Here is a 20,183-nt window from a genome sequence, read left to right as displayed (position 1 = left end):
TAGGTAGGTATGGACAAATTCCTAAGATATGAGGCTAACTGAAAGTCGTGCCCGTATTGGATTCCTGCTGCAATCGGGTGACAGATTACATTGGATCTGGATCGCAGGTCGCTATGTGAGGTGTCCCAAAGCCTTTGCCTCAGGGATACAAGGGCGGTATCGTAGCCCAGTTGATACAAAAGGAATGGTGGCAGTCCAATCGAGGTGGTGTTCCTTGCCATAGTTTTCAGCCATGGACTGATAAACTCCTCGTTGGTTAGATGTACAGTGGTACCTCGGGTTAAGTACTTAATCCGTTCTGGAGATCCGTTCTTAACCTGAAAATGTTCTTAACCTGAAGCACCACTTTAGCTAATGGAGCCTCCTGCTGCTGCCACGCCACCGCTGCACGATTTCTGTTCTCATCCTGTAGCAAAGTTCTTAACCCGAGGTAATATTTCTGGGTTAGCGGAAGCATCTGTAACCTGAAGCGTATGTAACCTGAGGTACCACTGTATAAGTAATCCCTTCCCCAGGCCAAATACTGAGATCTTAAGCCAGTATTTCAAGGCAATTTGAGACCTGTAGTAAGGGCCGGGAAAAAACTTCGCCTGCAACCCATCTAACTTAAGAAATAAGCTGTTGTTCCAGACGTTTGAAGTGTAGAGAAGTTGGGAGACAGATTTTGCATTAACAGGCACCAATAAGAGAACAAGAGACATCACTTGTCCTGATATGTGATGCGTCCAAGGGCCTGATCCCAACATTGCATGAAATAGACTACCTGATGAGTTGGTATCTACAAGATACCATCCCTGGCAAAGTAGAGTGACCAGTTACGTCTGTAAGGGGGTGAGACAATATTTAATTAGGAACATTGGAATATAGGAAGCTGTATTATTGTTGCCTTATTTGACACTTTTTCCAGATTCCCAAATTCTCAGGGGTCTTTTATGGTGGGTTAACTTAGTGGTCACCTTACTGGTTTGAGGGCGCCAGCAGTGACTCCATCCTGATTGCAATTAACATTAGCTATGCCCCATAACAACTTGTTTATTATGGTGTACCAGTTAGGAGAGCAAATTTGTGAAGAGGAAATGCTGATTTGGCACGCTGTCCGTGCAGCAATCGGTATGTTGAAAGATTTGTAATGTTTTGATACTGAGTTTGGGAGAACCCTATGACAACAGTGAGGTGAGTATTCAGTGAGGTGAGTATTCTGATTATTAAGGAAAGGGTGTCAACTCTTTACAGGAATCTGGGGAGTTCCCTATGACAATTTACCAACTTGTCATCATACACCCCTTAAAAAGGGGGAGTCTTAAGTATATTCCAGGCTACCAGAGATACAGTATAAAAACCCCATCCTCTAGGCTGCTTCCAAACACTTCTCTGCATTCCTGCTTCTTAGAGAACTAGGTAAGTCCACTTGGGTTCTGAGAAAGCGGGCACATTTTCTGAATCTACAAATTTTATAGGATGTACATTTTCTAGTTTACAAAGGTTATGCAGGTGAATGTCAGTTGTTGCTAATTTTCAAGGGTAGATTGCACTGCTATGTGAGGTTTTCAAGCAAGTGCACTTGAATTGTGTGTGTGTGTGGCTGCATTATGCTGGGCTGGAGCACTTGGGTGGGGAAAACTCCTCTGGGGTTTATAGTAAAGGTGAGGAACCTATGGACTCCAGCACTCCAACATCATCAACAGGCACAATGGTCAAGGATGATGGGGGCAGCAACCCAGAAACTTCTGGAGGACCACAGACTCCTCACCACTGATTTACATTCTTAGAAGAGATACTTGATTGAAGTTTATCATTGGGATAGATGGTCCAAATGGAAGATAACTTCCTTTTTGCTGAAACTCACAAGCTTTGCAGTAACAGTAACAGTGGTGGTGGCAGTTGTTGCCTTCTACATAGCTCTACCATGAAGTTGTGAGTCCCACCAAGAGGAAACTACCAGGCCCTTGGACTATCTCTCCAAAAATGTGTCAGGTTTCCTGGTGTCAGGCTGAAGTATTTCCTATTCTTTCTATGATAGGTCCTTTCAACTGATACCACTATTATTTAGACCTGGGACCTTCTGCGCTTTCTCATTTGATTACAGGAATTGCTTATATCGAGCCAGAAAACTGGCTCATTTAAATTGTAGAGTTGGAGGAAGCCATGTAGATTTTCAAGACCAACTTTCTGCTCAATGAGGAAAATCCAGATCTTGATCATCCAGAATATATTACTGTCCAGTGTATGCTTGAAGACCTCTAGAGTGGAAGAACCCTTCCACTACCCTTCTGCTTGTACCAGTAATGGAACCTAGAGTTTCTCCCTCATTAGAGTCAGAGGGTTTTATTCAATGAAGTCCAGCTCATTATATACCCATCGAAATTAACGAATCTAACTTGGCCATGTTTGTTAACTTCAATGGGCCTACTCTGAGTAAGCCTAGCGTTGCATCCCCCCCTCTCCCATAAGCTGGACAGCTATCTCTGGGGGAAGCTCTTCCTTTAGCCCAGTGTTCTCCAAGGTCTCAGGTTGATGACTTTTCAAAATCAGCTGATATCCATTTTAACTAGAGGTGGTTATGGTATTCTAACCCACAGGAAGCAATGTTGGCCACCCATCTGGATGGCTTTAAAATTCATGGCAGACAAGGCTGTCGGTGACTACAAGCCACAATGGCCATGTTCTGTTTCAAAGGTCAGGGGCAGTAATGCTTCTGAATATCTGTTGCTGGAAACCACAGAAGGCAAGAGCGGTATGTGCTCAGTTGCTGCTTGTGGGCTTCCCATGGGGGTATCTGGGTGGCCTCTGTGAGAACAGGATGATTGACCAGATGGGACATTATCATGATACAGCAGGCTCTTCTTATGTTCTTTTGTTCTTATGTTCTCATGTTCTTATTCTGATGGTCTCAACCAGCAAAACCAAGACTCCCTAAACTCTTCAGCTCCATGGAATCACTACCCTTTAGCTTAGAGAAAATGAGGTAGTAAACAACCATTGTAGGCTTTGATAGCTTTATCCGCAGTTGATTTGGGGGAAAGGCTATAGCTCAGTGGGAGAACATCTGCCATGCTTACAGAAGGTCTCTGTTTCAGTCCCTGGCATCTCTGGGTAGGAGAGACCCCTGTCTGAACTCCTGGAGAGCCACTGGCAGTCAATGAGCACAAAGCCAAGCTGGATGGAACATTGGTCTGATTTGGTATAGGGCAGTTTTGTATGTGCCTGGATATAAACCACCTGTAAAGCCTGTAAAGTTGGTGATCAATCCTTGCATCTTGTGGAAATGGATTCCACAGTCTAACAATATGTTGTGTGACAGAGAACTTCATTTTTCTCTATGCTGAATCTTCTGCAGTTCAGCTTCATTGAATGGCAGCAAATGTTTTGTTTTGTTTTACTATGGAAGGGGGAGAATGAAAAAAAAAATCCCTCTATTGACTCCATGGATATATATATCCCAAGGTATGGAACTAGAGGGCCTTCTGCCATCTTATTGAGCTCTTAACTATTCTTATTATCAAACTTGTGCTCTCCACTGGGAACTTTGCATGATGCTGACTCCATGTTCTTTCAGGTCCACCTCTGAACCTCAAAGATGTCTGCTGGCCGTGGTGGATGGAATAATCAATGCTATGCCCAGTGCCCCCCATCAACAGTGACCATCCGGCCACCACCTTTTGTCCTAACCATCCCAGGGCCAGCTCTCTGTTGCCCTGACCAGGCTTTTCGCATTGAGCAGTACAACCCATGTGCTTACGGATATGGTGGCGGCAGATCTTCTCTGTATGCCAGTGGTGGTTCCAACACGTCCTCGTTCTATACCCAGGCCCTGCCAAGCAACACATGTAGCAGTGGTAACTGCTGGCTTTAAATCAAGACCAAAGTGGAAGATCCAAGGAAGAACGATGGAGAAAACAAGAAGAGCTAGATCAGCTTCCACAACTCCAACCTAAATGTTGAACATCCACAATGCATGGATGTTTTCCTTATGTCTATATCTGTTTTGCCTACTGCAGTTGTATTTAAAATCCTTGTATACTGCTCTTACTGTTTGCTGACAACTTGATCTTAGCAACAGGTTGAGAATTGTGTGCATCCAGTGCTTCGTTTCACATCGTATTTGCACTTCTGACCGGGTTATTCCTATTTGCTTTCATATTAAAATTTGAATTGCATCCAAAATCACTTATCTCCTCTCTTCCTTCTATGGTTGAACTGAAGTGTGGGCTTCCTTTGTTGCTTCCTGTCCAGGCACTGTACCAACTTAGTTTCAACACAGCTACAGCCCCACATCTGGCTTCATGATACATTGGGGCCCTCATTCTCTACGATAAGTGGATTTCATAGAGTCATCAAGCCAATCAGCTCATTTTCAAAGAAGCAAAAGCACTCATCTCACTTCATTAGCTGAGGGAGCCAGCATACAGCTTCTTGGTCATGTGGCCAGCATAGCTAAGCCACTTCTGGCGAACCAGAGCAGAGCACGGAAACACCATTTACCTTCCTGCCAGAGTGGTAGCTATTTATCTACTTGCACTTTGATGTGCTGATGTGCTTTCAAACTGCTAGGTTGGCAGGAACAGGGACCAAACAACCGAAGCTCACCCTGTTGTGGGGATTCGAACCGCCGACCTTCCGATCGGCAAGCCCTAGGCTCTGTGGTATATATACCACAACAGTTGAACAACAGAATAGATAAGCCACTTTTGAAAATAGATTTTATGTTGTCCTTCAACAAGCGTTTCCAATACGGTTGTATATATTTTATTTTATAGATTTAAATATTTACAAACCACAGTTGTCCATAACATATCACAAAGTGGTTTACAACCTGAAAACACAATATTGCTAGCTCTGATTTGTTTGTTGTATAACTCTATTGTCAGAGGCTGTTAACATCTGTATAGTAGCTGTTGGTAACCACGGGTGGAGAGCATTGTGTGGTGCTCAGCTCCTGCTTATGGGGTTTCCATGGAGGCACCTGGTCGGCCACTGTGGGAACATGATTGTAATGGTTCAAGGGGTTGCTCATGCGTAAATCGGCACCACACCTGGCTGGGTTGCCTGAGTGAACCCTTTCTGTCCCGACAGCCACTCGCCCGTGGCTGTCTCAATTGCTGGCAGAATCCGTCAGTGGGCGTTTCTTGAACTTCTTCCAGCAAAGAAGCTCTTTGATGCCTAGTCTCCGCCTACTCTCCCTGCGCGGAAGCCTTCTGCACAGGGAGGGTGTGGGCAGCGGAGGACCCGTGCTCTCCCCGCTGGTCCCCGGCGAGGGGTCATGGAGCCACCTCGCCGATTCCCCCATCTGCCCCCCTTCTCCACTGGTGCTACGCTGATTTCCTTCCCCAGAAGGTGGGCTGCTTCTCTCCCTCCTGGGACGCTCTCCGGAATCCATCTGGAGCCCTCCCTCTCCCTCTGGCTCCGATGGCAGTTCCCTGACAATGATGTTGGTCCAGAGACTGTCCACCAACCTGATCCAGCTGGGCTCTTCTGATGTTTCTAAGTTCCTTCCACTTGAGCTTAAAAATTGTTGGTGAGGAATATATCAGGGGGGAGGTAGTCTAAGAATCCTCCTCCCATCTAGCCATCCTTTCATTTTCAGCTCATAAAAGAATACGGCTGTAACATCAACACTGGCGAGACTCTGCCAGTACATCAGCTGTCATTAAACCTAAATCAGGTGATAACTATTGTCAAGAAAAAGGCGCAAATCATATTACACAAGCAAAGGTGCAGAGACACAAACACATGCCCAGTTTACTAGAGTAGCCTGACCTATCTGCATAAAAATAAAAATCCTTCCAGGATTCACAGAAACTTCACCCAGCCAACTCCTTATTACATCAACAGGCTCCTATCAAAGATACACAGCCCTGAATCTAGTCCTGAAATGCAGGGATTTTCTGGGCAATTAATTCACTTGCTTCTCTATCATTGCAACTGTGTGCAGAGGAGGGCAACCTAGATGATCAAGGGCTTGGAAGCCAGGCCTTGTGAGGAATGGTGGAAGAAGCTGGGTATGTTTAACCTGAAAAAGGCAAGACTGAGAGGAGATATGATAGCCATCTTCAAATATCTCAAGGGTTGTCAGATGGAACATGTAGCTTGTTTTCTCCTTCTCTGAAGGGTAGGACTGGAACCAATGGCTCCATGTTACAAGAAACCAGAGTCCATGTAAACATCAGGATGAACTTTCTGACAGTAAGAACCATTTGACGGTGGAATGGTTCCCCTCAGGAGGTTGTGGATTCTTCTTCCTTGGAGGTTTCAAAGTAGAGGTTGGCTGGTCATCTGTTACAGGTGCTGTGGCAATCACACAGGGTCCCCGGACGTTTAACGGTCTATTAATCCCTTATGCCACAATTGTGCTCGCTTCCCGCTGCCACCAACCAGTTACTCTCTGGTAAACACTGAGTCCAGTCAGTTGTTAAAAGTAAACAAAAAAAACCCAAGTTTATTTTACAAACATTAATGAGTTTGTGGTTTCTCAGATAATATTCCTGCCAGTATCTTAACTTTAGTTTCTTTACCGGCCTATACCTTCCTAATACCTTCTGACTGATTATCTCAACTGTTTGACTGACTCCTCTTAACAAATTATCTCCCTGTCTCGCACCAGACTAGCCCAACCCACAGACTTATCTTCTCTGTCTCTCCTAACTCCAGACTGTCTTCTCAACAACTCTAACTCACTAAAAACCTCTGTGCTTAAACTTATACACAGTTAACTCTGCCCCCTGTGTTCCCATGGGTTAGTCATATTACAATTAGTTAACCCTTTCCCTATGAACCCAGTATGAAGTCATACACATAGGAGGGAGAACACCACAGATGCTTTAGTTGACTAGGTGTCCCTTGGGGTCCCTTCCAACTCCACAGTTCTATGGTTCTATGATTAACTGGAAATCAGAAAGGGGGCTGGATCTGGAGATTCAAGATGCTACTACTACTTTGCAGTGGATACTGGCTCATCAGGATGAATGAGGCAGAATTCCACAAACCTCTGTCTGCCTTCTTAAAACCAGTCCACAGAGTGGCAATGTCTGCCAGCTTCCTCCTCCTTAGTCTTAGGGTTTAGCAACACTAACCTTTCTTGCCCCACCCGGCACTCCTTTTTGCAGGGGGTGGGACTAGATGACTCCAAGTGTCCCTTCCAACTCCACAATTCCATGAGAGTTCTCTGATTATTTACAGGCACAGGTCCACACCTAACGCTTTGTGTCTGAGATTTGTTCCCCCATCCCAGTGTTGGATTTACCTATAAGCTAAACAAGCTATAGCTTAGGCAGCCTTCCTCAACCTCGGCCCTCCAGATGTTTTGAGACTACAGTTCCCATCATCCCTGACCACTGGTTCTGCTAGCTAGGGATCATGGGAGTTGTAGGCCTAAAACATCTGGAGGGCCGAGGTTGAGGAAGCTTCTCTTAGGGCCCCACTCTCTTGGGGGGCCAAAAAAAATTAAAGAGGAAAAAAGTGTTTCTAAAGGAGCCTTTGTTATTGCCAAATGCCAATGTGTTTGCATTATTAAGTTTGTTATGAATAAAAAAATCATTTAAAGTTAGAACTTAATAATTATTTCACTAATAATATACTTCTTCTTAATTGTATTTCACTATTAATACACTTCTTAACTGTATTTCAGTTCAACAATTACTTTGATAAATGTATATATGCAAATGGCTTTAGATACCTCGTAGGTCCATAAATTACCATATAGCATATATTCAACACAAAAACAGCAACAATTTGTTGTTGACAAAGGACAGCTGGACATATAAAGGACTCCATTACCTTCAGTAGCGAAGGGCCTCATCAAACCTAAATCCAGCCCTGCCCCATCCCCAGGCTTTCCCTACAAAAACCCATTCTTTAGAGCTCAACATCAATTCAGTTTTTCCGCAGTTGGCCATTTGCTCAGGTTGAGCTTTAAAGAGCTGGTTTTCATGGAGAAAGCAGGGGAAGGCACTCAGACACTGAGCTTTAAATGATGAACCATGCCTGGAAAGAATCATAGAGCTGAATCACAGAATTGTGGAGTTGCAAGGGACTCTGGGGGCCATCTAGGGTCAACTAGTGTGGATAAGCCCTCCGTCTTGTCCCTTGAAGAGGACAAAGAGGCAGTTACAAGCAGTTGGGATATGGGTGCCATTGGCTCTGGCGCCACCTACTGTTTGGGTTCCATGCATTCCACCTCACCAGTCCCAGTGAGTGCCAATCACCACTGCTGCTGGTTAGAGTAAACACTTTTGAATTTCCTACAATAGAGAGGGCAAAACCAAGGGCAAAGGAGGACACAAGTTTGCATTAGGATTGTGCATGGGGACCAAGATCCTGAAGGAGCAGAAAAGACTATTTATGTACATGACGACAGCGGTACGGATGTTACTAGCCCAAGAGAGGGAAAGAAGACAAAGTCCCTACCAGAGAGGAATGGCAAACTAAGCTGTCGGAGTACAGTGGTACCTCGGGTTACATATGCTTCAGATTACATATGCTTCAGGTTACAGACTCCGCTAACCCAGAAATAGTATCTCGGGTTAAGAACTTTGCTTCAGGATGAGAACAGAAACCTTGTGGCAGCAGCGGGAGGCCCCATTAGCTAAAGTGGTCCTTCATGTTAAGAACAGTTTCAGGTTAAGAACAGACCTCTGAAATGAATTAAGTTCTTAACCCGAGGTACCACTGTATGCTGAAATGGCAAAACTAACCGGTAAGCTCAGGAACCAAGAAGACCAAAACTTTAATAAAGAATGGGGGAAATTTATAATTTATCGTATTTTTCTGTGTATTAGACATGGTTTTTTGACTCAAAAATCATGTCAAAAAACTGAGGTCTTCCAGTACAAAGATAGTGGCATGGGGGTGAGGGGAAAGCGCCGCACCCACCAGCCAGCTGATTGGCAGGAGCACATTTCCCCTGATGCTGCAGTGAGCCGGAAATGATCTAGGGAGTGTTTCCTGCCTGCAGCTGGGGGAGGGGCTCAACAACTTTGAGCCATCTTCCCCATTTTATTAAAATTTAATCCCCCCAAAATAGGGGGGGTGTCCTTATACATGGGGGCATCTTATAGACGGAAAAATGCGGTACTTGGGAAACCACTGTAAGGAGATGAAAACTTTAGCAGGATTGCAATAACACTTGTAATGTGGCAAATATAATGGATAAAATGGAGAGATCTAAGATATGGATTACTGAATCATATGCAGTTGTAAAAGGTTGACAACAGGACCCATGGAGGGGGAGGGGGGAAGTCCAGGGATTCAGAGAAATCTCTAAATATGGGTGTGTATGTTGTATTGTAGTAATTCTATACTTGTAAAACCAAGTAATTTTTTTAAAAAAAGAAAAAGCTGTGCATGGACATTTTGATCCACCCTCTGGTCCTAATCTGTGGCACCCTGGTGGGCTTATTCATCCTGTGACACCCTGGCAGCTACCCACCCTCTCCTAGATCCATCCATGAAACCATCTGAGAGCGAGGCTAAAGGTTTTGAAAACTGAATTTTATGAAAGTTCAAATATGATTTTTTTTTTAAAAGGTAAGGTGTGCACCAGCACCACAAAGATCAGAGCCTCTTGCTTAACAGCTGTTCTCTATAACACAGGGCACGTTGTCACCCAGCAGCTAACCAGGAGGTTGGTGTTAGAGGAATTCCCAGAATGACATGTGAAGACGGATTCTTAAGCCACTCTGGGAATTGTAGCTCTGAGAGGGGGAAAGGGGATCTCCTAACAACTCTCAACTCCCTTAACCAGTGTTTCCCCAACTTGGGTCTCCCTCTGTTTTTGGAATACAACTCCCATCCTCCCTAGCAAGACCAGTGGTCAGGGATGATGAGAATCATAGTCCAAAAGCAGCCGGAAACCCAAGTTTGAGAAACTCTGCCCTTAACAAACTACATGTCCTAGGATTCCTTAGGGAAAGCCACAACAGTTTAAACTGGTATCACACTGCATTGTGATGTATAGTGTGAATGCGGCCCTATTCATGTGGAGAAACCCTCTTGCAAATCCCCACGCTTTCTCATCAAAATTCTTCAAGGATCTCCCTTTGGAATTACCTGTACATTCCACATACTTACACAGGCACAGAATTTTAAGGTAGTTGCTCTGAGCAATATCTGAAGGACTGTGTCTTCCCATATAAACCATCCTGGACTTTGCGTTCATCATCTCAGGCCCTTCTTTGTGTGCCTCCTCCACATAAGGTCCAAAGCGTGGCAACACAAGAACGGGCCTTCTCTCTAGTGGCTCCCTGTTTGTGGAATGCTCTCCCCAGGAATGTTCACCTGGTGCCTTTATATATATGTTTAGAAGCAAGGCAAAAATGTTCCTCCTCAACCAGACCTTTGGCTGCCTGATATTCTACAGCCTTTTAAAGGTGTCTGTTGGAAGGGAGGATTATTGTTTTGTTGTTTTGGTTTTAATTATTTACCTGTGTTTTTGTCCTGTATTATATTCTCGAACCACATGAGACCTTGTGATGAAGGGCAGTATATAAATGTGGGAAGCGGGTGGCGCTGTGGTCTAAAACACTGAGCCTCCTGGGCTTGCCAGTCAGAAGGTGGGTGGTTCGAATCCCCATGACAAGGTGAGCTCCCGTTGCTCTGTCCCAGCTCCTGCCAACCTAGCAGTTCGAAAACACGCCAGTGCAAGTAGATAAATAGGTACTGCTGCGGCGGGAAGTTAAAGAGCGTTTCTGTGCGCTCTGGTTTCCATCATGGTGTTCCATTGCTCCAGAAGTGGTTTAGTCATGCTGGCCACATGACTCAGAAAGCTGTCTGTGGACAAACTCTGGCTCCCTTGGCCTGAAATTGAGATGAGTACCACAACCTCATGGGGGACGCAGGTGGCGCTGTGGGTTAAAGCCTCAGAGCCTAGGACTTGCCGATCAAAAGGTCAGCGGTTCGAATCCCTGCGGCGGGGTGCGCTCCCGCTGCTCGGTCTCAGCGACTGCCAACCTAGCAGTTCGAAAGCACCTCCGGGTGCAAGTAGATAAATAGGGACCGCTTACCAGCGGGAAGGTAAATGGCGTTTCCGTGTGCGGCTCTGGCTCGCCAGAGCAGCGATGTCACGCTGGCCAAGTGACCCGGAAGTGTCTCCGGACAGCGCTGGCCCCTGGCCTCTTAAGTGAGATGGGCGCACAACCCCAGAGTCTGTCAAGACTGGCCCGTACGGGCAGGGGTACCTTTACCTTTACCTTTTTACCACAACCTCATAGTTGCCTTCGGCAGGACTTAACTGTCCAGGGGTCCTTTACCTTTACATAAATGTTAATGATAATGATAATTATAAAGTGCTGTGCTAGTCCAATTGTAAAAGTGGGAGGGCAATACCTTTGCATGGACAGGCGGAGTCCCCAGATCCTGCACGGTCCCCCCGTCATGTGGAATAACGACTCAAGACAACGTGCTATGGGATTAAATTGGCCACAACTTTATTAAATTTCAAATGTGGGTAGACCTTGGCTCAGGCATTGGGCGTTCTCCCTCCCCAATCCCCAGCCGGGGACCTAGGGAGCATCAGGGTTATCCAGTGTGTGTGTGGGGGGGATGGGCCGGCTCTGGAGAACATATGTTCAAGCAGAGATAGCCGCCCCCGTAACGACGCCGCCGCAGGGGAGAGCAATGACGACCTTCCGCGTACGGTCAAAGCCTCCCTTCAGAAACCCCTTTAACGGGGAACCCTGGTATCGCCGCTGCATAGAGGAAGATGGACAAAAGGATTCCGCCCAAGGCCTGATACCGCCAAAGTTGTGACGTTTTTCTACGGGAAAGGCGAAACCTGCCAATGCAGGGAAATTCCTTTCCGGCCCTTTAACAGCGACCTTAACGTAGCAGCGCCCGCATACCTGTGAAGAAAAGTTAATCTGCAAAACCTGTGAGGAAAATTAACCTGCAATATAAGACATTGACTGAGGGTGGGTAGGGTGGGAGAAGCTCTGGAGCCAAGTGAGAATTCCCAGGTAAGATCCTCCCTCCTTTGTGTGGGCAGGTAATCCCTCCCCTACCTGGCCTGGTTTCCTTGGCAACTCTTCCCCCAGGTGGGATTGGACAACTGACTGAGGTAGGCGGAGACTTCCAGGTATCCCACCTGAGGGAAGGCAAAGCCTAGCCTATGCTGTTGGAGCCGCTCCAGATCTAGGGGCTGCACGCGTCCACGCAAAGGGCGCCCCCCGTTTTAAGCGGGGAGCGGTCATTGATGTTCTTCCAACAGTTACCCCTGTTGCGTGAGTTATGAATTTTCTCTCTCTTTCTTTTATTGCATTGATATCCCCCTTTCTTCTTCATAGAGCTCAAGGTGGCCTGCAGGTTCTCCCTGTCCTCATTTAATCCCCACAACAACCCCGTGAGCTAGGTTAGGCTGAAAGACAGGGACTGGCCCAAGGTCACCCATTAACCTTCATGGTTACGTGGGGATTCAAACTCTACTCTCCCAAGGTCACAATCCATCAATCTAACCACTCACTGGAGATCCATCAAAGCATTCTATAGTGCAGAAACTGATAAACATTTTTATGTGCAGTTGGAGAAGTATGGAGGCAGGAAAGCAGAGAGCTGCATTTCATACCTTCCAAACAGCAGCTTCCTATCCGCAGTGGTGCCAGCTAGGCTGGTGCAACCACATGCACGCAATATAATTTAATAAGTAACTATTATACTGCAATCAACAATCAGCATCACAGGCTGGGCTGGGCTGCCCCCACTTGCTTCCCGCCTTAGCAGCAGCCTTAGCCAAGGCTGTTCCCTGCTCCCTTGCTCTGGCACATCCTGTCCCAGATCTAAAGATTGCTGAGAGTAAACTTGAACACACCAGGCTTCAGAAGAAGTGGGCTTTCTTCCTTCATCCCCAGGGATACATTCCCCATTAGCCTTCCTTTCTCTTTCCCTGTGTAATATTCCAGTGTGTTTTGACTGCAGCAAAACTCCATGGTGGACTTGGAGATTCATGTTTGGGGTAAGAATCCAAGGACTTTCAAGGGAACTTTGTCAAACAAAACAAAGCAATTGGACTTGCTCGCTCCATTTTGCTGGTTCCTGACATTCATTCGATCCTGTAACTAAAGTCTCTTTGTAGCTTCTTGCTGGTCTTCCCCTCTCCCGTAAGTTTCTCTCTCTTTTTTCAGTAGGAGGGAGAGGAGAGAAGTGGGGGAAAGAAGGCAGAAACGTAGGAAAGTAAAGGTAGAGAATGAAACAGACGGTTTGCATTGGAATCTTGCAGGAATGACATTTGGCAACACATGGGTTGATTTCCGTTCCGTCAGTTTCTCTCATTTTCTCATTTCTCCAGTCTTAAATTCAGTTCTCCATATTTCTGCAACAGTACAGGTGTGCTTTTAAATCCTCATAGGAATTCATCAGCATTTTAGTTCACATTTTCACAAAAGCACTCAATTTGTCTGCATTTTTCCTCCTTGACACGTTTTTGGAAACAATTTCCCTTACTAGCATGCATGATTGCTTTTCATTTTTGCAGGCATAAAAGCATTTTCTTGCCCCTCCCTTTCTCTGCTTTTGAACATATTCTTTTGTTGCAAAATTTGGTGAACGGCAAAATTTGTAGGGTAGGTGCTTCTGTTTGCAGATCATTAGAGTATGAGAGGTTGGTTTTGGCCCAGCCTTATTTGAATTGGGAGAAACAGCTGATGGGTTTTGAGGGCAGTAAAATAACTTTTGGCAAAGCCAGCAATACCTCTTGATTCTAGGACAATTTGCATGACTGCTTGATGTGGATCTCAGGTAGAGGTGTATGGAACAAATACTCTGAAGCAAAACTCCATAACCAAAACCACTATGGTTCTTTTTGACAGTCTTCTAATTTCCCAGGACATTTCAGAGGTGTTTCATCTAAGCAGAAAGGCTTCAAATCTGCTTTCAAATTTTGCTGTACACGAAGGGTGAAGAACATTTTGCCCTCTGGATAATAGATGAAATACAATTCCCATCAGCCTCAGCAAGCATGGCCAACAGTCAGGGGTGATGGCAGCTGTAGTTCAGCAACAATTGGGAGACAAAATCTATCCACACCTGTATTAGATAATGAGGAGGTGAAGATGCTCTGGGAGGTACCCCCTGGAGAGCATATGTTCCATGTTTTCCAACAGAAAATGAACAAATCTTGGAACAGATACTCCTCTAGCCCCAAGAAAGAGATTGTTCTCAATGAGAACTGAAAGCTTCTACCAGACTGCTTAAGGGCAACAGTGATGAGAAGGTAGGTCACTCTCTGCAGTTCATTCTCTGGGTGATCTGAAGTAGATCTGTTAGGGATTGAAATTCCAAATATTTCAGCAGAAGCAAGATGAACTGCCTGTGCTTCCATGGTCAATGTCCAGAGAACCTTCCTAATTGTTAAGAATTGTTTGCTGGTGGAGCAACCAGCCTCTGCCAGCCATTTTTCAGGAGTGTTATACTTGCAAGATCCCTACATTGAGCAGAGGGTGGTAGTGGGTTGCATGAGCTTGATGGTCCTTCTCAACCCCAAAATACTATGATCCTAAAAGTCACGTTTTCAGATTTTATTTCCCAGTCACGAGCACTACATACCAGCAATGTTAAAGTTTTGTTAAAATAAGAAGAGCTATGTAGAATGACTTCAGATGCTGGCATCTGACTTTGTATGATACATCTTCAGACAGGGCTCTGCCTCCCAGCTGAATGTTTTCCATGTGGAAAGAACTTCTAATTACAGTAAGTAATTGAGCGCTCTGTTTATGAGCATGAGTTGCTCACAAACCTCAGAACAATAGCGTATGCAAGCTACACCCTACAGGTCCTTTTCCTCATAACAAACTAAAGCCACATTCTTGTATGAGATGCAATCTCTCAGTTCCTGAGGTTTCGTCAATTGAAATCAAAGGAATCATCAAAACGATCAATGTGTCTCTGGTTTCTTGCGTTTAAGCTGTGCAAGAACAAGGACTGATGGATACAATCTTGCCACACGAGGTTGTTTCCACTGATCCGAACAATGTTCTGGTGAGGTACAGTAAGCCATCAGGACAGAAGATGATACAGCAGGGGTGGGCAACCCTATTTTTCTTCTGAGGGCCACGCAGTCTCAAGGGTGATACAATAAATAATAATAATAAATTTTTATTTATACCCCGCCCTTCCTGGTTCAGAAAACCGGGCTCAGGGTGGCTAACAACAAATTTAAAACACTTAATTGATGCAACAAAAAACAGTATAAAATCACCAGGGCTATTTGTCATCTTGTTTCATAACTTATTGTATCTTTCAGTTTATCATGTTATCAAATTCAAAATGTTGTACACCAATTCTTATATATTTTAGTCAAAACACAATAAAATTATTTCCTGATTCCACCTCAAACTTCTTATACCTTGGTTTTCATTTCACCTGATTGCTATTGCTGGGGTTAAAATTTCCTATAAAGCGCATTTTCTTAACATTCATACAACTTATAATGTTTTTGTAGATAGTCCTTAAATTTTTTCCAATCCTCTTCCATTGCTTCTTCTCCCAAGTCTCGGATTCTGCCAGTCATTTCAGCCAATTCCATGTAGTCCATCAACTGCGTCTGCCATTCCTCCAGAGTGGGTAAATCTTGTGTCTTCCAATACTTTGCAATGAGGATTCTTGCTGCTGTAGTAGCATACATAAAAAAGGTTCTATCCTTCTTTAACACATTCTGGTCTACCATGCCCAGAAGAAAGGCCTCCGGTTTCTTAGGTAAGGTATACCTAAATACCTTTTTTAGCTCATTGTAAATCAACTCCCAGAAGGCCTTCACTTTCGGACATGTCCACCAGAGGTGAAAGAATGTCCCTTCCGCCTCCTTACACTTCCAACATTTATTATCAGACAGATGATATATCTTAGCAAGCTTGACTGGGGTCATGTACCACCGGTATATCATTTTCATAATATTTTCCTTCAAGGCACTACATGCCGTGAATTTCATTCCGGTGTTCCATAACTTTTCCCAGTCTTCAAACATAATGTTGTGCCCAATGTCCTGTGCCCACTTTATCATGGCGGATTTGACTGTCTCATCCTGTGTGTTCCATTTAAGCAGCAAGTTATACATTCTCGAAAGCAATTTATTTTTTGATTCTAACAATTCTATCTCTAATTTCGATTTTTCCACCTAGAATCCCACCTTTTTGTCCACTTTAAAAACTTCCTGAATTTGGGCATAATGCAACCAATCTCGCACCTTGTATTTTAATTTTTCCAAGCTCTGCAACCTCCAATTGTCTCCAATTTTTTCAATTATCTCCCAATATTTTGGCCAAAAGGCCTCCATGTTAAGTCTCTTACGTGCCTTGGCCTCCACCGGTGAAAGCCACCTCGGGGTCTTACTCTCCAATAAGTCTTTGTATTTCATCCAGACCATAAAAATTGCTCTTCTGACAATATGGTTTTTAAACCGTTTGTGAACTTTAACCTTGCTGAAGTTTGTATTTTAAATAATGCAAGGTCTGGAGGATGTGGGGAAGTCCAGTAGTTTTGACAAAAAGTCTATGGAAATTTGAAATCTTTATATTCTTTTTTCTTATATCTGTTTTGCTTCTATAATTCTATATTCTGTAAAATTAATAAAAATATTTTTTAAAAAAAATAAAATCACCAGGGCTAGCTGGCTAAATTAGTTGTAATTGGGCCAGTGAGGAGATCAGGGGAGAATTAGCTGTGGGATCCCAGAGCTGTGGGATCCCAGAGGGTAATCTTCATAAAAAGGGGAGGGGGAGGAAAGGAAGGGGAATAAAAGATCAGGCTAAATTCTAATTGAAAGCCAGGTGGAATAGTTCTGTCTAACAGGCCCTGCGGAAGGAAGTTAAATCCTGCAGGGCCCTGGTCTCATGGGACAGAGCATTCCACCAGGTTGAAGCCATCACTGAAAAGGCCCTGGCCCTGGTGGAGGATCGTCTGACTTCCTTAGGACCTGGGACCTCTAAACTATGATTATTCATGGACCTTAAGGTCCTCTGCGGGGCATACCAGGAGAGGTGGTCCCGTAAATACAAGGGCCCTTTAGAAAGCCTTAAAGATCACAGTTCCTTGTGCTCTGCCTCAGTTGCTGAGGTCTTCTGATGGAGGATTTTGGGTGGTCTCACATGACCTTGGTGTTCAGCTAGCTTCTGCTAGGGGGCAAGCTTTCGGTGTAGCTTGCCTCCCCCATGGAACTCCTTGCCAGTGGAGACTCAGCAGGAATCATTCCGACAGGGCTTTCAAAGTCTCTGGGATTACTTCCCAACTTACTTCTACTGATGCGGATATTATTATTTAACCTTTTTACAGTGGCACCTTGGTTTAAGAACTTAATTCGTTCCAGAGGTCTGTTCTTAACCTGAAACTGTTCTTAACCTGAAGTATCACTTTAGCTAATGGTGCCTCCCGCTGCAGCCACGCTGCTGCCACACGGTTTCTGTTCTCATCCTGAAGCAAAGTTCTTAACCCGAGGTACTATTTCTGGGTTAGCAGAGTCTGTAACCTGAAGCGTCTGTAACCTGAAGCGTCTGTAACCCGAGGTACCACTGTACTGTAATTTGGAAGTAATACTGTGTTTTTAGGTTGTATACCACAAACGTGCAATTTGTATCTATTTAAGTATTTAAATTAGCAAAATAAAACTGTGCTGGAAATGGTTGTTGAAGGACAGCATAAATTCTGTGAAACAAAGCAGTCTCCATTAATGTTATCTGCTCAACTCCACTGTTCAACTCTCCTTATTTAAGGGTTTCTAATGGTTCTCTGGAAGACACTTCTGATGTAGAATGAGGGCCCCAAGGTATCATATGGAACTGGATGCTGCTGCAACTGTGCTGAAGCTAAGCTGGTCTAGGTCAGCTCAATTTCTAGACAGGAGGCAACAAGGGAACGCTACGCATTGCCACATTTCATTTCAACCATAGAAGAAAAAGGGGAGGCAAATGTTTTGCGATGCAATTGAAATTTTAATATGAGAGCAAAGAGATGCACATAGTTCAGTGAAAATAGCAAATAGAATACAGACTGAAAGACACCATGTTCCATAATACTTTCTTCCCGCAAGAAAACACGGGTCATAAAACAGGATAGAAGAAGATCACAAACCAAAATGGTATACAATGCATGTTCAGAAATGGGAGCATTCACAATCAGGGTTGCATTTCCTTTTTCTTTTTGGGAGGAGAGAGATCTTCTTAGGACATTACACTGGGGAATTTAGGGAAGGGCCCCAGTGTGGCGTTCATATTGCAATCGCTCTCTGGCTCTTTCTCCCAATTCCATAATTCCCAATTCAGATGCCACATGTTGTTGCTTGTGCCAGTTCTGATGCTGGGTGTTCAATCTCTCAGAAGGCAGTGGTAAGAACCGGTCTAGCTCTTCCTTTATTTTTGTTTGCCCCATTGTTCTTCCATGCACATTCTTCTTTGGTCTTAATTTAGAATTGGCAGCTACCATAGTTGCATGGTAGCTGGGGCTGAGAGTAGAAGTCGGACACGTTGGAGCCACCACTGCCATACAGAGAAGGTCTGCCGAGAGGGTATCTAGCACATGGGTTGTACTGCTCAATGCAGAAAGGCTGGTCAGGGCAACAGAGAGCTGGCCCTGGGATGGTCAGGACAAAAGGTGGTGGTCGGATGGTCACTGTTGAAGGAGGGCACTGGGCGTAGCAAGGATCCTGCCACATACCAGAACGACGGCCATAAGACATCTTTGAGGTTTAGAGGTGGATCTAAAAGAAGAGTAAGTGTTATGCAGAATTCGCAGAAGTTTGAGACAGACACAGGTTAAGGGCTCTGTTGGATCAGACCAAAAGGCCATCTACTTGCACACCATGGAAAAGATAATCTGATCGCTTGGTAACTTCCTCTTTGTGGGACTCATAGCTGGGCAGCAATATAATCTGGATTATCTAGCTCTGTATTTTCCTCATTGAGTAGAAAGTTGTTCTTCTAAATCTACATGGCCTCTTCCAACTCTACAATTTAGATTAGCCAGTCTTCTGGCTCGATATAAGCAATCCCCATAACAAAATGAGAAAGTGCAGAAGGTCCCAGGTCTAAACAGTGATGGTATCAGTTTAAAGGACCTATCATACTTCAGCCTGACACCAGGAAACCTAACACATTTTAGATTGATAGTCCAAGGGCCTGGTAGTTTCTTCTTGGTGGGACTCACAGATTCATGGTAGAGCTATGTAAAAGGCAACAACTGCCACCACCACTGCTATTGCTACTGCAAAGCTTGTGAGTTCTAGCAAAATGAAGCTACCTTCCATTTGGACCAATGATAAACCTCAATCTAGTATCTCATCTAAGCATGTAAATCAGTGGTGAGGAACCTGTGGCAACAACTGGCAACCATACCTCTACCACAAAGGTTTTGAATTCTACTGAAAAGGAAGCAACCTACGATTGGACTTTCTACCCCAATAACAATATTCAAGAAAGATTCTCATCTATGTTGGTAAATCAGTGGTGAGGAACCTGCAGCACTCTAGAAGGTGCTGGACTGCTGCTCCCATTTGTTGGAGAGTTGGAGTCCAATGACATCTGGAAGACTGCATGTTCCTCACCTATATTGTAAGCCCCAGAGAGCTTTTGCAAGTTGGACTACCCCAACTCACTACAATATTCCAACATGCAAAGAAGAAGCAACACAGGCCGATTTGCTTGAAACCCTCCCAGAATGCAGCAACTCCCTGAGCCTACTTATCCTCAACAATCAGCAGCTACTGACAGACCCCTGCAGAACTGTTGCACACTTAGAAGAAGAAATGGTCACAGTTCCAGAATCCAAGTGGACTTACCTAGTTCTCAGAGAAGTGCAGAAATTAAGATAAGTGTTTGGAAGAAGCCTAGAGCAAAGGCTTTTTATACTGTTTGCTAGCAGGAAGCATATTTAAGACTTCCTTTTTTTTCTCAGGGGGTATGATGGTGAGCTGATAAATTGCCACAGGGAAAATCCCAGATTGTTTCAAAGAGCTGACACCCTTTCCTTTATAATCTAATATTCATGAATTATCACCTCACTTTCATCATACATTTCTCTCGAACTCTGTATCAAAGTCTTTTACAATACCAGTGGCTGCATGACGAATATTTCAGCCGTGCATGGACAAATTGCCATGACTCAGCATTTCGTCTTCATGAAGCTGCTTCCCGGAAAATTGTACATCACCATCGGCAAATGGTTTCGGGACATAGCTGGTGTTGGTGGTCATCAGGATAGAGTCACTGTCAATA

General features: G+C 44.5%; 2 long non-coding RNA genes across 2 annotated transcripts; one reads left to right on the top strand and one right to left on the bottom strand.

Moving 5' to 3' along the window:
* Positions 1-759: 759 nt before the first annotated feature.
* LOC310833487 lies at positions 760-4,164 on the top strand. The gene is made up of 2 exons (XR_014558701.1): positions 760-1,398; positions 3,557-4,164. It is a non-coding gene; the product is annotated as an uncharacterized lncRNA (long non-coding RNA).
* A 13,721-nt stretch (positions 4,165-17,885) lies between these two features.
* Positions 17,886-19,961, bottom strand: LOC310833493. Its single transcript, XR_014558707.1, has 2 exons — positions 19,748-19,961; positions 17,886-18,670 (listed from the first exon to the last, which is right to left on the bottom strand). It is a non-coding gene; the product is annotated as an uncharacterized lncRNA (long non-coding RNA).
* Positions 19,962-20,183: the final 222 nt, after the last annotated feature.

Source organism: Podarcis gaigeae, assembly GCF_964106915.1.
Source record: "Podarcis gaigeae genome assembly, chromosome: 16".
Taxonomy (NCBI): Eukaryota; Metazoa; Chordata; class Lepidosauria; order Squamata; family Lacertidae; genus Podarcis; species Podarcis gaigeae.
Note: the sequence above shows the minus strand (reverse complement) of the source record. Positions and strands in the feature narration are given on the sequence as shown.